The 18,015-nt window shown below is 37.1% G+C and overlaps 1 protein-coding gene and 1 long non-coding RNA gene across 10 annotated transcripts in view; both read right to left on the reverse strand.

Annotated features, from left to right (window-relative positions):
• Window positions 1–13,971, reverse strand: part of LOC128261322 (slowpoke-binding protein) — a 38,399-nt gene extending 24,428 nt beyond the window's left edge. Inside the window, exons 1-2 of one of the 6 annotated variants that reach the window (XM_052994967.1) lie at window positions 13,874–13,971; window positions 13,296–13,657 (exon numbers count right to left, since the gene is read on the reverse strand). The gene's annotated coding sequence lies outside the window, so the exon portion shown is untranslated. Of the gene's footprint in view, window positions 1–13,295; window positions 13,760–13,873 lie in introns of all 6 variants that reach the window. The other 5 variants (XM_052994965.1, XM_052994966.1, XM_052994964.1 and 2 more) reach the window with 5 other exon arrangements.
• Window positions 13,972–14,674: 703 nt separating this feature from the next.
• On the reverse strand, window positions 14,675–17,697 carry LOC128261324 (uncharacterized). 4 transcript variants are annotated; one of them, XR_008268252.1, is made up of 5 exons: window positions 17,558–17,697; window positions 16,138–16,285; window positions 15,732–15,968; window positions 15,160–15,369; window positions 14,675–15,102 (listed from the first exon to the last, which is right to left on the reverse strand). It is a non-coding gene; the product is annotated as an uncharacterized LOC128261324 (long non-coding RNA). The 4 variants fall into 4 exon arrangements; XR_008268254.1 differs by lacking the exons at window positions 16,138–16,285; window positions 17,558–17,697 and adding an exon at window positions 16,436–16,562 and having other exon boundaries at window positions 14,677–15,102; XR_008268251.1 differs by having other exon boundaries at window positions 14,678–15,102; window positions 15,732–16,285.
• Between the last annotated feature and the right edge of the window lie 318 nt (window positions 17,698–18,015).

Here is an 18,015-nt window from a genome sequence, read left to right on the forward strand (position 1 = left end):
AGTTTGTTTCAAAATCAGATAGGGTATACTGCCATAGAAAATAAGTTAAGCTTGTTGAATAAATTTGGGTAAAACAGTATTCACCTGTTTACTTATCAGTAACTTAAGCTGTTTTAGGTTTTTATTCATTCAGTATAGCCACAAAAAGCTGGCTAAACCATAAAATAAGTAGAATCTATATAATTTAATGGCTATCAAGAGAAAAAGCAGAGACAAACTAAAGTCTTAATAGCTACTTTTGTGTTCACCTCCTTGTTGGCTACCTATCGACCATTTTCCCGACCAATCCTACTACTGTAATTACGCATTTATTGATTTGTTTTTGGCCCGAGTATAATTGCCCAAATAGCAAACACTGCCGCCCATTGAGTAAGCTCAGCTGAGTCAACAGCGAAGGGGATTAGCCCTGCTCATCGAATTTTAAGAGCACTCTGTCCAGACTGGAGTGCAGGGGGGGAGGGACAATTGTGGGGCGGATGTCCTGGCAAAGTTTCGACTTGAGATTCGACCGGCGAAGCTCATTGCGTTTGATTTACGAGGACTTGTTCATTGGAGCGCTCTCAATATTTTAGTGGCTGCCGCCTTCGCAATTATCATTATCAACAGTGCGAATATTGGGAGGCAGGGAGAATATCTTCGGATTAAATGCTTTTGCATACTTCTGGAATTTTCGCAGGACAAGCTGGAGGTGGCATATGAAAATCTGACGATTTTTCTGTATTTCTCCCTGGCACGCGCCTCAACTTTTAACTTATCTGGCTAAACAAATGTTAGCAAAAAGTACACTTTTTTATAAACTTTTTTTAATAATTTAGAAGAGAAATGTCAATGGGAAATGTTTTAGTTCATTATATCTTCATTATATACCCCGTATGAGTTTAATTTTTGCAGAACATAACTTATACCATAAAAGTGGAACAATCTTTATTTTAGTGACTAAATATTTCGTAAGCATATTATAAAGAACTAAAATAAAAGTAATTCCGTTGATTTGCCAGTCAATTCTGTATAAAATATATCGTAGATAAACAGCTATTTTGATGTTATTCCGTTTGAATTTAATGGAAAAAGAGAGACAAAAAAAATTTTTGCGGAAAACCTTTTAAATTATCCTGCATAAAACTAAAAATTATGCAGAATAAAAAAATAGTACTTTAATAACATTGATTTAAACATTTAATGCGTAATAAGAAATATATATTTTATTTTTACAATATCCAAGTATTTGTTTCCATGTTTTAAGTTTTCCTAAAGTATTGGAATGGTTCATATATAACCGGAATAATCCGAAATGCAAGGAACACCCCTTCACTCAAAATCTGCAACTCCCCTTTTCCATTTGACCTGATTTACCAATTCTCTATATTTCCTGTAAAAAAAATATGCAAATTTTCCCAACTGACTCTTGAAGTGTAATCAATGCTTTTTTTGCCCTTGCAAGGCTCTGGTGGCCAAGAATTTGCATAGTGGCACTTGCGTGCATTGCATAAATGGATTTTTCACTCTCCAAAAACCGAAAACGGCAAAATTATGCAGAAATAGAAAATAGAAATAGAAATGTAGTGTAGATGGGGGAAAGTAAAGGGAAGCATTGATTTTGAGTGTAATGCTTACAAATGTTCGGCAGTTGAAATGGCAATTTCTGTTCTGAATTTATAAAAGGAAAAACCTTCACAGCTTGAATTGATGTAGGCTTCTGAGTGATAACACCATTTCAGTGAGTGTTATCTATATCTACACATTGACAAATGTTAACTAATTCAAAGAGTATAACAATTTATAATACAATTAAAGTATATTTTCGAGTTTCAGTCAATAATTATCAAAGGTTTCAACATTAATTTTGTCCAGACTTATACAAAAATGTATTATGTTTGTTTAGTCTTTATTATAACAACATTTGTTTGTTAACGACACAAATTAGGCAATTTAAAATTCATTTTTTAGACAATTTTTTTAATTTTAGGTGTACAATAGTTCAAATTAGCAATTACATATTCAACAGCTCCAAATCAGATAATCAGAGTTGATGACAAACGATCAAGGACTGCAGGCCAACACTCGCTTTTTATTCCCCAGAGTCTGATGTCGTTTTTATGCCACACATAAATGCCGTCAACGTCCCATCAACAAACACATCGTCAAACACAGTTACGCTCCTCCCACTGAAATCCAAATGTGTTGGCATATGTTATGAAATTAACGAGTTTACTTTGTGCGGGCGGCATTATAAACAGGCAAACAAAAATGGCCTAATAAAATTGTCAATAATGCGACAGCCACACGCGGTGCGGAAATCAAATGAGGGTTAGAAAAGCGGAGAGTGCTGAGATAACTGCTGACAACAAGGACATTACTCATACGCAACGTGTGCAAGCTTCGACTGGAAATCAACTGCAGCTGACCAAAAATCAGTGTCACTTTCAGCGGGTTCATTTATCATCGCTTTGCCCTCGCAGCAGACAAGGATTGAGGACCAGAGGAGGAGGTCCAAGGTCTTGGGGCAGCTGTCATGTTGAGCCAGTCAACGTGATTTGTCTCGACGTCAGTCAAATCAAGTTTTTCCTAGGAGTCGTGTCCTTTCGGTGGATACACATTGTAAAAAAACATATTTTTTGCTTATAATTACAAATTTTAAAGGTTTAACAAATTAATATTTTATTCTTATTGATCGCCAAAGAAAACTTTTTAAAACTTTTGAAAATTTTATTAAATTTGTATTAAATTTGCATTTTATTTTCTTTAATGCAAAACTTTGCACATGCACATTTTTGTGAAGAAACTTTAGTGTTGTAGGCTGTTTAATTATGAAGACTCTTTCAAACTTTCCCATTTAATTTGTCATATAACATAAATTGTCTTTGCATAACACCATTTTTTTTCTCTGTGCATTGAAAACCGCACCCATTTCTCGAAGGGTGGTGTATGCGAAGGGAAAATATGGTGCCAAGTGAAAACTTTCAAGGCCCCACACGCACACAGTTTTATGTTGTTGCGTGTAAACTCATAATTTGGCGTCGCGGTAAAAGTTTTGCCTAGAATTTCTTGTCGCTCAATTTGATGCGTGCAAATGGGCGGTAAGCGGGGGGCGTGGCACTCCAGGCTATTATGATTATCGCTTGCGAAAACATTAATTAGAAGGTCATTGGCGAACAGCGAGAGCTGTTCGTTAATAATATTAATTAAGCCATTACGTGCTACTTCCTTTTTGTTTGGCTGAGTGTCAATGGAATGGTTTTAGTCAACTTAATTGGAACAAAATTTAGTACGACGCTGGAGATGGGAATATCAGAAGGGGTAATTAAAGTCACTTATTCTAAAAGGTGTACATTAGAAAACATGTTTCCGAGTTTAAGTAGCTATTTGCTTTCTTAGCCAATTGTTTTGTTTATGTGATTTGCGTTCATGACTGTCTCTTTAATTTTTGGTTTTTAAATTGCACTGCAAAATTAACAAGTGTTATTATCAATGTAGGATCAGTATTTTCTTATTTTTAGTATTTATAACAAAAATATTAATTTAAAATTAAAACTATAATTGAATGTTTTAGTTATACTATTTTATTTTGTTATTTAAAGAATTTTTTAATTTCAAACAAGAAAAAATGTTCTGCCAACTAGAAAAAACCAAAAACAAAACAATTTGATAAGTAAAGAGAACTTTTTGTGGCATTTTATTGAACGTTTAAATGCAGTTCAAATGTGGTGCGAACTATTTCCTTTACATTTAGTTCTCTCGCATTAGCCATTTCTTTCGGCTCATCTCTCCATTTTCCCGTTTCCGCAGATCAACCAAACGGCAATGGCAATGGTAATGGCCAAGAAAAGCGACCAAATGGCAGGAAAGGAAAACTAGATAATGTGGCAAGCGAATAAACAAATCTGGCTATGGGCCTCTATATTGTTGGTCAGTTCCGCAGAAATCGGCGTAGAAAATGGACGCCGGCTATTCGCCCCGTAAAGTACGTGCGAAATTATCTACACTTATTTGTTTATGGGTGTGCGAGTGTATCTGTATGAGCGGGAGTGTATTAACTATACATATATATATACGTTGGTAAATTAAATTGGGTAAAAACGCAATTAAAGAAAGTGAAATTCGAGCGAATTGCAATGCAATCAAATGCGAATTCAAATCAATAAAATTGATTGCAGGCCAAAGAGCCACAAAAAAAAGAGGGTGGAAAATAAATGAAAAAGGAAGGAAAAAGCGGGCGGGAAAAAGCTTTTCCCGTCGCGCTACGACTTTGACTTGTGTTTGGGCAGATCGACATGACCAGCCTCTATAAATGCGTTTTTAATGTTCCACCGATAATGACAAAGAATCACCATCTGTGGATGCGAGTTCGCCGGACGACATGGCCATGTTCGACCTTTTCCTTTTTCACCTCTCACTCTGCCAAACCGGATGTAATAAAAGCGAACGAAGACGGACTTGCAACGGAAGTGCAGAAAAACCCTCCCCAGACTGGCTGCCTCGTAAATTCGGATGGTTTCTGTTATTTACGGTCTGTTTGATTGCACAACAATGTGTTTATGTGGAAGGTGACATTTGTAATTGCCAAGGAAGCAAGGAAGTCGACCCCGACGACAGTCCCGCAAAGCCATAATAGTTACTGTGTAGTTGGACTTTGCAGGTGAAGGGACTCACCATAAATCGCGATTGCAATCGAAAGAAATGTTTCTGGGACCTGTGAGTGCTAAAGGTCGCCTGGGTTGGTAATAAAAATAAAACAATTTAAACAACACAATTGATTTTCTAATTTTACCGGGTATATTTGCGTATCCTCAATTATCATTTTCGGACCAAAGACGAACTATACTTTTAAGTTGATTGTCTATATCGGTTAACCAGAATCACTGACAAAAGATTTTAAACATAAAATTTAATTTATAAATCGTAAGCTTTTCACTTAAAATCACTGCCGACGTCAATAATGCTTTAATTTTATTGAACTTACATAATTTAAATCACAAAAATTTGATTTATTTAATAAATTTATTGAATTTTAATTTAATTGGCACAATCTCCCAAATTTTATTAAAATAATTTACTTGCATATTTGATTTTATCCCAGTGCAGCTTTAAATAAATATTATTCATATGCGAAAATCGGAAGCCGCAGGCAATGCTCATGGAATCGAGACTGAACAAACAAAAGTGTTGATCGAATTTATTTTTATGAAAACGTTAGCCCTGCAGACGCCTCCTCACAAACCCTCCAACCCAAAAATAAAAAGGTGGCACTGAATCCTGGCAGTTGCCTGTTGGCTGCCACGTCCTTGTTGACGTTCTGTTTGTTTGTTTCGCCATCTTATTTTTTTGTGTGCCGAGTAAAATTGAATTCAGCAGAAATCTCTTTGAGTCGCTCACACGTTTTTATTATTTTACGAATCCAACAGAAGTCCCTACATATCACCCTTGAAAGTTTTTTCTTCCGCCTTATGTTTTTTTCTGTCAAAATTGAAATGTTCCTTGTGGGAGCGCCGCCATAAAAAGCTAGAAATAAGTTCATAGTGCCAAGAAGGATATCAGCGTTGCTGTGGTTTTGTTTGCTTTGCTGTCGCCTCGCATTTGGGAAAATGTTTTTGCATGCGAATGTTGTCCAAGGACATATTTTGCTACCCTCAAACCCCAAAACTTTTCAGCCCTGACACACATATTTTCGCAAGTAAAACGGATGTGCCACCAAAACGCTGAAACGGTCTCGGTTTCACCGCCTACCGGTAAAGAGATTAATTAAACGATTCCGGCTGCCAGTTGGCACATTTCCTTCTTCTCTCGCAGTTAATTAACGCATAGTGGGCGCACTTTCATCGCACAAAATGCTGACGTCATTGACATATGCCCTTAGTTCCTGATGGCGAGGATTCCAACCAACCCGCCGACAATGCCTCAATTAATCCACATAATGGTCGAAAACCGCAGCGACATTCGTCCAACAATGTCAGTGAGAAGATGTTGGCACTTGTCAGTTGTCTTTTGTTTCCGCGGCAATCAGCCGAACAAATTGCTCTGGAAGCCAGCGAAGAATTATAACTGGCTATGAGATAATTGTTAGCTGGCTGCTGACGGATGACTGATGAGATGGAAATGGGCTGAAATCAACGTTACAGCTGACTAAAGAAAACAGTTTTAGTGATTGAGAATGAAAGTAAAGGCTGCATAAATTTAAGAAATACAAAATATATTTGTATGCTATTTAAACCACCAGAGTTTTATAGCCTAATGACTAAAGACATAAAATATGCAAGGGAGAACGCTATATTTTCTAAGATAAAAGGCATACGTACTTATATTATTAATTTTATAAGCCTTAAAATAGCATAGCATACAGTCATAAGACAATTATAAAGCGTATATAACGTAAAGAGTTAAATGTCAGCAGTTAATTACTGCTGGCTGCAAGCGACATGTGATTAAAATCTATTTGTGAATGTATTATGCATTAATTTGTTGGTGGTTTAAGAGCTCAAAGCTCTGTGCGTGTATCACTTCATAATAACAGCACAAGCAGTATATCGTCCTCTTTCGCTTTTTATGGTATTTGTCTTTAATTACATGTATCTGTTGCATATATAGAATTCTCTGTTTGATAAAGAAAATATTTTTACTGCATCGTGATTTTAACATTTGCCTGATTAATTGATTTTTCCTTGTTCACACTATCTAATTTTTTATCTGGGACGGTTATAATTGATTAAATAGCTTATATTTGATTTATAAAACATCAATGGCAAACTATTGCTAAGAAATCTTTTAGTTATTTGTTAAATAACACAACAATTTCAATTAGCATATATATCCGCCAAATTGATTACCAAATTTGATTTGTTTTTGGCTGTGCGTGCCTGAAACGGTTCCGATTAATAAAGAGTCAAATTGGACACACATGCACGCAAAAAACACGTCTGTGCATAAATGATTAATGATTGGTCCTGGCTGTGTCCTTTCTATTGGCAAACGATGCGCAAAGGACCGTTTACGTTGGACTCACGCAGCCTTTGCATAATTAAATTACCCTCAATTGCCCCACATTTCTCTTACGCTTCCCCCATTACTCTTTGCCTAGCTCGATAGCTGTCACTCAATTTGGTTGCTTTGCTTGTCCGCAGGTATTATCCGGTCACAGGTGGCTGTGGTTTTTTTGCCCTTTTCGGCTATCACTTTTCAATAACAACAGTCAAGTGAGTTTTGAGATTTCACAATGAGTCAACGAAGAAAAGTTGATTATTATCAATGTGAGTCTGAGAAGTTTAGTCAGGTATAGTAAGTTATTTGGGAGATAATCATGGTCGAGTGACTCATTCCCCCTGACTATCTCCTGCTGAATTGCCTTCAAGCATCGGCAGTTGATATATGTAGTTTCTATTTACCAACTGAGTAAACTTCTTATTCACAATCGATTAAACAGTTGAGTTCTGTCATAAAAAATGAATCGTAAATGTCAATCGTCGGGGTCGGGATCATCTTGAATTACTCAATTAAGACATAGAAGGTACTGGCTCTGAGAAAATATACTAGAAAATATTTTAATCGTTCAGGCGAACTAGGACCATCTGCTAATCCAGTGCAGTTCATGGCTAATTCCGGTCCTCTCTTACTCGGCTAACTTGAGGATTATGCAAATGGGTATTCTTCCTCGTTGACTTGAGTTCTCCCCAAGCTGTGTCCCAGTTTCCATTATCTCTGTTGGATAAGTAATTATGCTAGAAATTACAATAAACTTGCATTCGCACACAAATTCATTTGCATATCCCCACTGGGCGGGTCTTTTGGTCATAACATGCGACCACAATTTGACATTTGCTTATTGAGACAGCTACCCTTTAACACTGAGATAAAGTGCAAATTTAATGTTGTTATATGTTTACATAACAATATGCACCTAAATTATAAAGTTGTGATTAACTATTATTGTTCTACTTCAAACAAACAGAAATGTAAACACAATTAAACTTCTATAACTCGATTTTCAGGCTTATATTTATCATTATTTTTCCCTGTGTACTTGGGTGTGACCTAAATGGGAAGAACTAGTACTTGTGCATGCTAAACTGCGGTTTTTGGTCCATATGCTATCGTACCTGAGGATACGGAACACATGTGAAATGCCCCTTAGGCATCCACTTTGTGTGAGTTTTTCTCTCTTCTTTGTCTAACTTTTTCCCCGCTTCTTTATGATTACATTGAGGAGTGGATTGAATCCCTTCCGAAAAAATGATACATCCTCTGAGCACTGGCCTCGAACTGTTGACCGATTTAATTATGATTGCCGGCCTACGAATCCCAGTTAAGCCGAAAACAAATGACAAACGTTGGTTGACCGAAGGAGGCCGAGACAGCCCAAATAGCCCAAAAAGGAAACCGCAACAGCCATTTGAGTCCATTAGCTGTTAAGCCAATGACAGGACAACATGGCCGGGAACAACAAAAGCAGCAAAAACTGCGGCAGGAACAGCAACCGCACATCGTAATAATGTCGTCAAAGTGCGGCGCACCTGCTAAACTCAACCATTTCCACAACCGCTACACTAAGAGATAAAATTGAACTTGGAAATTAGAAATTTTTATACAGATACTGATAAACTGTTTCAATTTCAAATGAAATACTAAAACATCAAGCTTTACAAAAGGTTGTTGCTTTGCAAAATATCGAAATATAAAACATAATTTTATTAAAGATTGTTTTGAGAACAAAAAAAAATAGTTAAACTGGTTAAATGATTAAACATATCTATTTGGTCCTTAAATAAAATTATATCTCCTCCTAATTTTATTAATGGTTATTTCGATATGGCTTTTCTAATTTTTTGCTGTGCACTTAGTATTCCAGCCCCCTGCAGTTCGCAGCCTGAAAAGTTGCCACCTGCAGCGGCGACTGTTGAAAGCTTCATGCTGAGGTTTCTTTTTGCCCTTTGCCACACCTCGCCCCTCTGTATTTTTTGCTGCATGGGGTAAAGTGGGACAATGAGGACTCTCACCCCGTGGAAAGCTGGCCTGGTCAGCGGCCCGATGGGGCTAATGAATAAATGAATCTGTCCCCGAGCAAAAGCGAAACGAGCGTACCGGAAATGCGCATTTGAAATGCGAGCGCCAGGTTTAATTTTCAAATTACAACATATAACACATGTGTGTGCTTGTATTTATGTTCTGCTGGCAATTAGTCGCAATTGGCAGCAAATTTTTGCCATTTACCTGCTACTCGCTTTTTTCTATTTGGGGCCTGCCAATGCAAAGCGGAAATATGATTTGTGTTTCAGTTTCGAGCAGCGGAAGCGGAAGTTGTTCGCATGCCGAGACCATCCACACCCACCGCCCCCAGCAAAAAGATTACGCTGCTTGAGTGTGTGTGTAAATGAATGTACGTGGTCAAGGCATACAATTAAATAAATAAACATATTTGTACACACAAATATGTATACATTTAATTGTTTACTTTGCTGTGTGGGTAAACTCGTTTGTTATGCAAATTGATTGTTAATTGAATTTGTAATTGTGCATTTGGTGAAGCATATTTAGACCACTCTAAAATTATTTGGATCGCCTTATAAAGTCGACTACTACAATAAGGGAGTAGGATAAAAGTGTTGCCTACTTTAAAGCTTAATTACAAGATAAACTTTGTAGTTATATTAAACTTCCTTAACTTAAACAAAACTCATTGGCAAACTTTATAATTAGTTGCCGCTACAGAGGGATGCAAATGAGTTACTACCTCCCATTTTTCCATTCTGCTGACGTTGCATGCTGGAATTGATTTCAGGCTCACATAAATTAGAATTATATTACCGTGTGCTGTCAATATGTTGAGACAAGAGAAATTTGCATTTTGCACGATTTATGACGAACTGGGGTGAAAAAGGGGGTGGGGCAACGCCTTGAGGTCATAATAACTCACACACGGAGGGTGTGCACAGGGAGAGCTGTCATATCGATAAGAGCCCACAAGATGGGTTCCTTTCCCACTGATGCATCTGCTAGAACACCCTTGAGAGTGGATATAAAAATAACTCCATAAAATATATAGCTGCATATCGATAAACATTGAGGATAACAGTTGATACCGAGAACTGTCTGTACCCAATTTACTTAGAAGAACAGCAGATCTTGAGATCTAATATATACTTAAGAATATAAGATTTGAGAAGTATTTTTATTTTTAATTTTGTACAGTTCTAATGAACATTTTGGAAGCAAATTAAGGTACACCACAAATTTTCTAGCCCAAAAGCAATTTAATAAAATAAACTTAAAATATATTTAAAATTTTAAAAGATTCCTTCATAAAAAAATGGAAGACTCATCCATAAAAAATACAAGGTTTAATATCCTTATCATTTTTAGTCAATTATTTATTCGAGTTGAATAAAGCGCCTTGCCAAATTTTTCCAAAGAGTATTCACCGTATGGTCTCCTTACCCAAAAATTTTCCTTTGCTCCCACGTCTTTTCCGCTGCTTGGCAAAGTCATTTACCATCACAAGGCTGCCTCGACTTTCTGCCCCAAACCCAATTTGGATTTAACCACCCTCGCTTTAGTGAAATTCGATGCGCAGAATAAACGTTATTTAAGTTAATTTTATTGCTGGAATTTGTAAAATGTCAAACCCCGCCCTAGAAAATACTTCCCCCCTGGTTTTCTTTGATTTTCTTATCACAGATCATGTGTTATTGTCATTTGTTAAATTGGGACACAAAGGGGGCCACTGTCTTTGGGGTAGGCAAAGGTCAAACCCTGACCTTTTCAGCGGGCCCATAAATATTATGACTGCCCCAGTCGATAATCTCTTCAAAGTTTCTGGCGCTGGCTGGACTTTTAATGAATGTCAGAAAAGCACATAAACCAAATTTCGAGAGCCACGCCCACCGACAACGCCCCCTCATCCACACAAACACACATGGGCGAAAGCCCAAAAGCGAATGCGAAGCAAAATGTGGCCAACTTTGACCTTTTTCGAAAAGTGAAATAAACAAACAATTTGAAAGCAACACACAAAACAATCCCTGGCCAGAGGGGCGGTGTGAGTGATGGGGCGTGGCCAACATGGCAGGATGAACTAATTCTCTGGCCCTCCAAAAAAGGGCTCGAAATAAACACTCTGTGTACAATACAGCGCATAAATCAGCAAAGATATATAAGATCTTGTCGATACGCAAACGTTAAAGGGAAATTCAGAGGGGTATGGTTTGGTTAAGATGGTTTATTGTCTGACTTGAGTAATGAGTGCCCTTTCAAATCAAGCTCCTGGGAAACCAGATTTCCCCAAACAACTGCTCAGATTCCTTACCGAATCGTAGTCTTTTTTCAACAACTGAATCCATGAGCTCAATTTTCTATTTTTGGAACCGCTGCCAAGGAAATCTTTATGCCTGTTATTCCCACACTCCACGACCTTTGTTGTCTTTGTCAAACAAAGCCAAATGTGGCCAAAAATATTACGCATACGCAGACTTGCTGTTTGAGTAGAGGCGTTTGCATAATTAGCATAAATTTCGGAAATATTGTAGGCGACACTTGGGCGCACTTAAATGTTATCTTTGCCCGCAAAATATCGATCCAGTGTAGCAATCAAAATTAACATGAAAATCAAATCAGCAATTGGGAGAAAGGAGACGATGAAAGCAAAGGTCGGAATCAAATAAAAATGTTTGCACAAACACAATAAATTGGGGGAAACGTTAAACGATAAATACTCACAAAACAACCGTTTTCTCTTAGGTTCATAAAGGACATCGACATGCAGTGGAAAAAAATATTATTGTGTTATGTGAAAGTTTATAGTGTCAACAATATCCTAATGATTTTCTGACGGACATCGACACGCAAAGGGGAAATCAAAAATTTAGTAGAGAAAAAAAATGATATTACTTAATTTATTCAAATCGTATTATTTGATAAGCTTTATTTTCTCATTAAATGGCACACTATGTGTATGGAAAATTTAAGAATATTATGTATTTCGTGGCTCTCAATATAACTGTTTTTAAAGGCTCTAGTACATTCATGGCGGTAACCGAATTAAATTTCCTGTCAGTGTTACTTTCGCTGCTTCTATTTTGGATATTCCTACTCTCAAGTGGGAGAGACTTAAAAAAAAGGAAAGTGTCTATTTTGGGAAATCCTTCTGCCTCTTCTCTGGTTTTCTCTCGTAAACTGTGGAGGGACGGACATTAGCTGTCTGCTCGCTCAGTAGTCCCCAGCCCCTTGAGAAACTTCCGAATGGTTTAAGGCTATAATCCGGCCGTAAACTGAGTAATGTACCGCTAAAGCAAAAGGCCTGCTTTTCAACTACCCAGAAAGCCCATTTTCCTCCACCTCTGCTGCTGCAGATGTCCTTGGACGCAATGCATTTCAATTGAGATGGAGAAAGAAACGCAGCGACATTTAAAGCAATCCGAGCGCGTTCCTCAAGAGTTCTCTTTACCAAAAAAAAAAAAGCAGGGGTAGTTGGGTAAATGGGTACAGGACTCCAGCATCAAGATTGCGTTTTAACTGTCTCATTAGGAATAATTCGTGCAGTTGGCGCTGCAATTATCGAGTGGGGAAATGGGAAACGGAATTGCAATGGATGCTCCATTGAACGTAAGCAATAATCATCTCCTGATGCACTTGCCTTTGGCTGATGGGGCGTATGCGTAATATGCATTCATAATCCCGCATGCAGTTAGATGGTGAACAATAGGAAAATCTCACTGAATCGCTGGCAAATTGCAATCGCAATTGAAACAAAGTTGAGGAAAGTTCTAAGGGAAAGTTGTTGAACTCCCAGATGGTTAAGACTTCATGCTTTCATCTGAAATTTAACAAGAGAACAAAGGAAACAACTCTTGGAATAGCTGTCGACAGATGTTCATTACAATTTCTGCGAAGTTAAGTTAACTTTGTGCGAAGAAAATTAATATTTTAGTTGCAATACCAGTATATATTCGAATATTTTTGATTAATTTAAAATTCATTTTGAGACAGTAAATGGTAGAAATTCTTCAAAATTAAATCTTCAATAAAATTCATGTTGTTGATAAGAAGAAAAACAATTTTAAATAACCAGATGCTTCATTTTTTAACAAAATTTGTTGACCAGCATTTTCCATGTAATCGCAGCATCACCAAAAGCTTGTAAAACAAAAATCAGAGTCAATTTATTTCAGAAAAATTCCCAATTACATTTGGCTGCCATCGTACACATACAAAATCCATTGTGGTTGCCGAATAATTGCATTTAAAGCCCTTCACTTTCCAAATAGGTCATAAAGGGCCAGCACCATCCCCCACTTTAAGTTCACAGAACTCACCTGTAACCAGGAAAAGGTGTGAAGAGCTTTCAGCTTGACTATTTTATTTCTTTGTCCTGCGTGGCTATTCACCGGTAGACAAATATATGATTTATTGATGGTCTTAGATAGGGATTTTGTTAATTGACATATTGCCGCTGAAACTTGCACTCGCGAATGTATTTCAAAGATGCGAATGTATCTAACAGATGCGGATGGATCTGAAAGATGCGATGCGGTGCGGTCATATGCGATGCTCTCACGCGACTGATTTTCGGTGTTTTTGGTGCTCGGTGTCTTGGGTCTTCGGTATGTTTGCTATTCGGTTTTTTCGGTGTCCATCGGCTCTCCGTGTTCTCCGCTCGTAGTTGTTTTTGTTCCTCCTGGAGGGCAAACAATTTCTGTTTTTGTGGGACAACCAACCGACAAACAAAAGCACAAGCAAACTGAATCAAAATAAATGCCTTAAATAATTTATGTCATTTCTAATGGCAGCCGAATGCGAACAGAAAACGTAATCAAATTTTGCTTAATTGAACCTCTGAATTATTTTTCCGAATTAAATATTATATTTTGTAAATTTAAAAACTTAGGATTACCGTTTAATTCTCCACGCGCGAGAGAGTTTCGAGAAAAATACACTGAAAACTGGAGACGTCCACTGCGCTGGCTGACTCGAACTGGATTAAAAAGCTGCCAGCCGCTTGCCGCCTTCATTTCCTCCTCGAAGAGAGTGGAAAATCCAGAGAGGGAGAGTGTATCTATCAAGTTCCATTTGTGGACTTCCATTGACACCCTTTTTCCCCATTTCGGTGGATTCGCCTGTTCCACTGTCACTTGTTCCGCACCAGCTCTCTCTGGATAAGTACAGCTGATTACCCCTTTCCAGGTTTTTACTTTCACCAGTAACTTCTAGATAGCCTTTGGACTCCAATCAGCTGTTTCTTAAACACATCACAATTGTCACATCTTTATTTTTTCAGTTGCATGTACATACATTGATTATAAAATATTTGTCCCGGAATTCAGAACTTTTTAATATCGTCTCTAAAGTTTGTTTTTAGATAATTGTTTCTGAGGGAAGTGTGTACAAACATCATTTGTTAAAATTAAATAACAGTAACGTACCTAACTGTCATTATACAAAACTATGTATAGTCATTCATAAACAGGGCAGTTACCACATAGTTCCATATTACTTTAAATAATTGTTCTTTATATTATTTTTATTGTAATGTCAAACAACTTAAGTTAAGATTAAAAATAGTTTATAAAAAGAAAGTCAAAAAGAGTAGATTTTGCATAATATAATATAAAAATAGAACAATTTAAAGACAAAAGTATTTTATTTAACAAATTCCATATTTTAATTGCAGGATATTAAATAGCAAAATATTTTTTATAATTCTATGTTAAAAGTTTGTTTTGCTCCCACGAATTTTAAGTTTCCGCCATCACGGTATAACGTTATCTATTCGAATAAATTGTTTTTTTAGATTGAGAGAGGATAGCAGCTTTCTCTTCCAGTCCCAAAGCTTCGCCTGAGCACCGAGGGAAAAGAGTGATGGCGATAGCTTTTCTCCAGCTAAGCGGCTACTGGGAGCTTTTACTCAACTTACTCAATAGCATTGAAAATGCGCTGCCTTTGTTGTTTCCCCCGTTCGCTTCGTTCGCGTTTCATTGATGCCCAAATATAGGTCAACAATGTCTTTGAGAGTGGGTGGTGGTTGGGTGGAAGGGGTCGGCCAATGGCTGGTGGGTGGTACATCGCCATCACTGAATTATCAGTGGCAGCAAGCGAGGGCAGCGGTGGATGCGATGATGCTATCTGAGAGACACGGCAAACATTGTAAATACTCGCCTGACGATGATTGCTAGCGCTCACCTTGCAACTAGTAACTCAAAACAAATTGCATGACATTGCGCATACGCCGCGTTATCGCCGTGGAATTTATGACGGCACACTCGCCTTCTGTCCATGTCCTTTGGCCAGCCGCCGCCGACTTTAATTGAATTTTAATGTGCCGCCAGCAGTCGGCGAGTGTCAGGGAAAAGTGAAAAGTCTTTGCTGTCATCTTCGGCCTTTTTCTTTATTCTAGGCAGAGAAAATTCACAACGATTCAGAAAGAAAATGAAAAATATGGGCTATCAAAATAAAGTTAAGCTTTTTTTTCAAAACGTTAAACTTATGTCTTCAGCGTATCAGAACATCGACTCATAAATGTTCGTGAATAAATATGTCATCAACTGGAATTTTTCCGTTTATCAATTTGTTTTTTTTTGGGTATAATAGAGCAATAATAAACAGTTTTACAAGGAAGTTTACTTAAAGTCAGAATCACGTAATTGTTCTTAAATTGTTGTTTAACTTTTCTGTTATTTAACTCGAATTATTTTTTTTTAATGTTTGTGAGCAAATAATTATTTAATAATTCTTAATTACTTTAAATTGCTTACATTTCTCAGTGTAAAGCCTCCTTAGTCTCTTCTTTGTAGTGTCCGTCGCTGGACTTATGACGTCCGAAATTGGGTCAAAAGCTGAGCCCGCTCAGCTGACTTAGCTGTCCCAGCTCGTCCGCATGTTGCTCCTGCTAAGCACACTCCCAGGATAATACTAATTGCGCTTTTAACGCGCGACATTCGCCCATTGCGAGAGCTTTTCATGAGGGTTCGTTGCATTCCGCCAAGGACTCGCTGCGATAAAGAAAAAAAAAAGCCGAAGGGGATTAATGCTTGCAGCTGGCAGGATTGGCAGCCACATCCTTCACCGGTCGGGAAAGTCACCCCCCGAGATGCCACAGAAGAGCCCGCGTCTTCCGATGTGTTTCATTCGGCACGTGCCATTCGACGTCCCCCTGGGCACCTGAAATTTGTTACAGCCACTTGGAGCTGCTTCCTCGCTCATCGCCGTACAATTTGCTAAGGCCAAAATAATCTACTGGCAGCGATGACGTTGTGGCCAACAGCAAAATCAAGGGGAGAAGTCGCTTCGCGGTAATCTGGTAGTAGTGCTTTAAAATACATTTAAAAGTAGTACATGATGTGTTCTTTGTTAAATTGTTATTCTCTTTTACACTTCTGCGTACCTTATCTATATTTCTTCAAATAATAATATCATTTAAAATGCAAATAGAATTGGATTATATTGGATTCATGTTTACCTATTTTATTATTCCACCGTGCATTTAAAAGTTTATTATCATCGGCAAAAAAAATATTTATGTAAACAACTGTATGGTTTTACGGACGTATTGTTTTATTATCTTGTTCAGTAGAATTGTATTTCAGTATTTAATGCACACCGTGTGCAGGCCACATGTCGTATGAGTAATATGGGCTACCTCCATTCAAAGTAACTCCTTCACAAATATTCTTAAGTCAATTGATTAAATAAAATGTTCACTTTTTTTTGCTAGGAACAAGTCGGCAGTTGCTCTCAACGTGGATTTGAATTTGTTTACTTGCTGCTAATGTTATCTCTGCCACTGGTCGCTAAATAAACAATCCCATTTAATAATGATTATAATTCCTAACAAATTACCGAAGCTCATGACAAGTGCTGTCGTATCGACCGATATGAATGACGAATAGTCACCAAATGTTTAACTGTTGAACTTTGTTATCTTGATTGAAATCGAAGTTTATGGAATTGAAAACAATACGTGGGGTAATATAGGAAGAAATATAATTATAAGAAGTTTCGTGCTTTTTGTTTTGGAAACCATTTCATTCGAAATGACACCTGATTGTGATATTTATAACATTTACTTAAACTGCGTAGTGAAGTTTTATATATATGTCATTGAGAAAATAATCAATTCTTATTGGTAAAAAATTGATAAAGAACCAGCCTTTCAAGAAAATAAAATAAATATATTTTAAGCATTTTGTTTTCCTTAAAAATATTATAAAGGCAAAAGCTGAATATAATTAAAAATTTAAAACGTTCTACAGATTATTTTGAGGTATGCATTTCATGATGGAAAATTTAATTATACAATATAAAGCAGTTTAAATAATTAAATGAGAAAAGGGATAAAGGGAAAACAATTTTAAAATCGTGGTAAAGAATATATTGAACGACTTCTCTAGGTTATATGCCCAATATTTATGAGTAATGTACTTTAAATATCTCAGTCAAAGCAATGTATTCATCATTTCAATTATACATTAGCCGAAAATCTTTATGCATAAATTCGTCGAAGTAAACATTTTTTTATATATCTATAGGGATTTCTATCAAATATTTTCATTAAATATGCATCAATATATTCTAAACTTACCTTTAAAATCTTAAGAAATTGAATGAATGGAGTCAAATGAAGCAGATAAGGATTATTAATGAAATTATGGGTTAGGGTTAGTATCACAGAAAGGTACTTCACCCAATTCTTAATCGATTGTTTTCAGCCTTCGACTGAAGTCACAACCCCTTAGAGTCAGGTACTTTATATTGCATTATATTGGCATTGGCATATTGGCATTATCTCCACATGACCAATCACATGACTCATGGGCAGGTCAGTTACGGCATTACTCCGACATAAGTCAATGTGCAGCTCATCGCCAGATAAGCAACTTTCATCAGACAGCCATCGATACATTATACGGCTAATCATGACGTATGCAAAATGCAAGGGGTACGCAGTTCTAAATTTATTTTCTTTTTTCCTTTTTTTTTTTTTGCTGAGAGCACCGCCATATGGAGACCGGGGCGATAAGGGCTGCCAAAAAGCATTCA

This window comes from Drosophila gunungcola, unplaced genomic scaffold (genome assembly GCF_025200985.1).
Source record: "Drosophila gunungcola strain Sukarami unplaced genomic scaffold, Dgunungcola_SK_2 000001F, whole genome shotgun sequence".
Lineage (NCBI taxonomy): Eukaryota > Metazoa > Arthropoda > Insecta > Diptera > Drosophilidae > Drosophila > Drosophila gunungcola.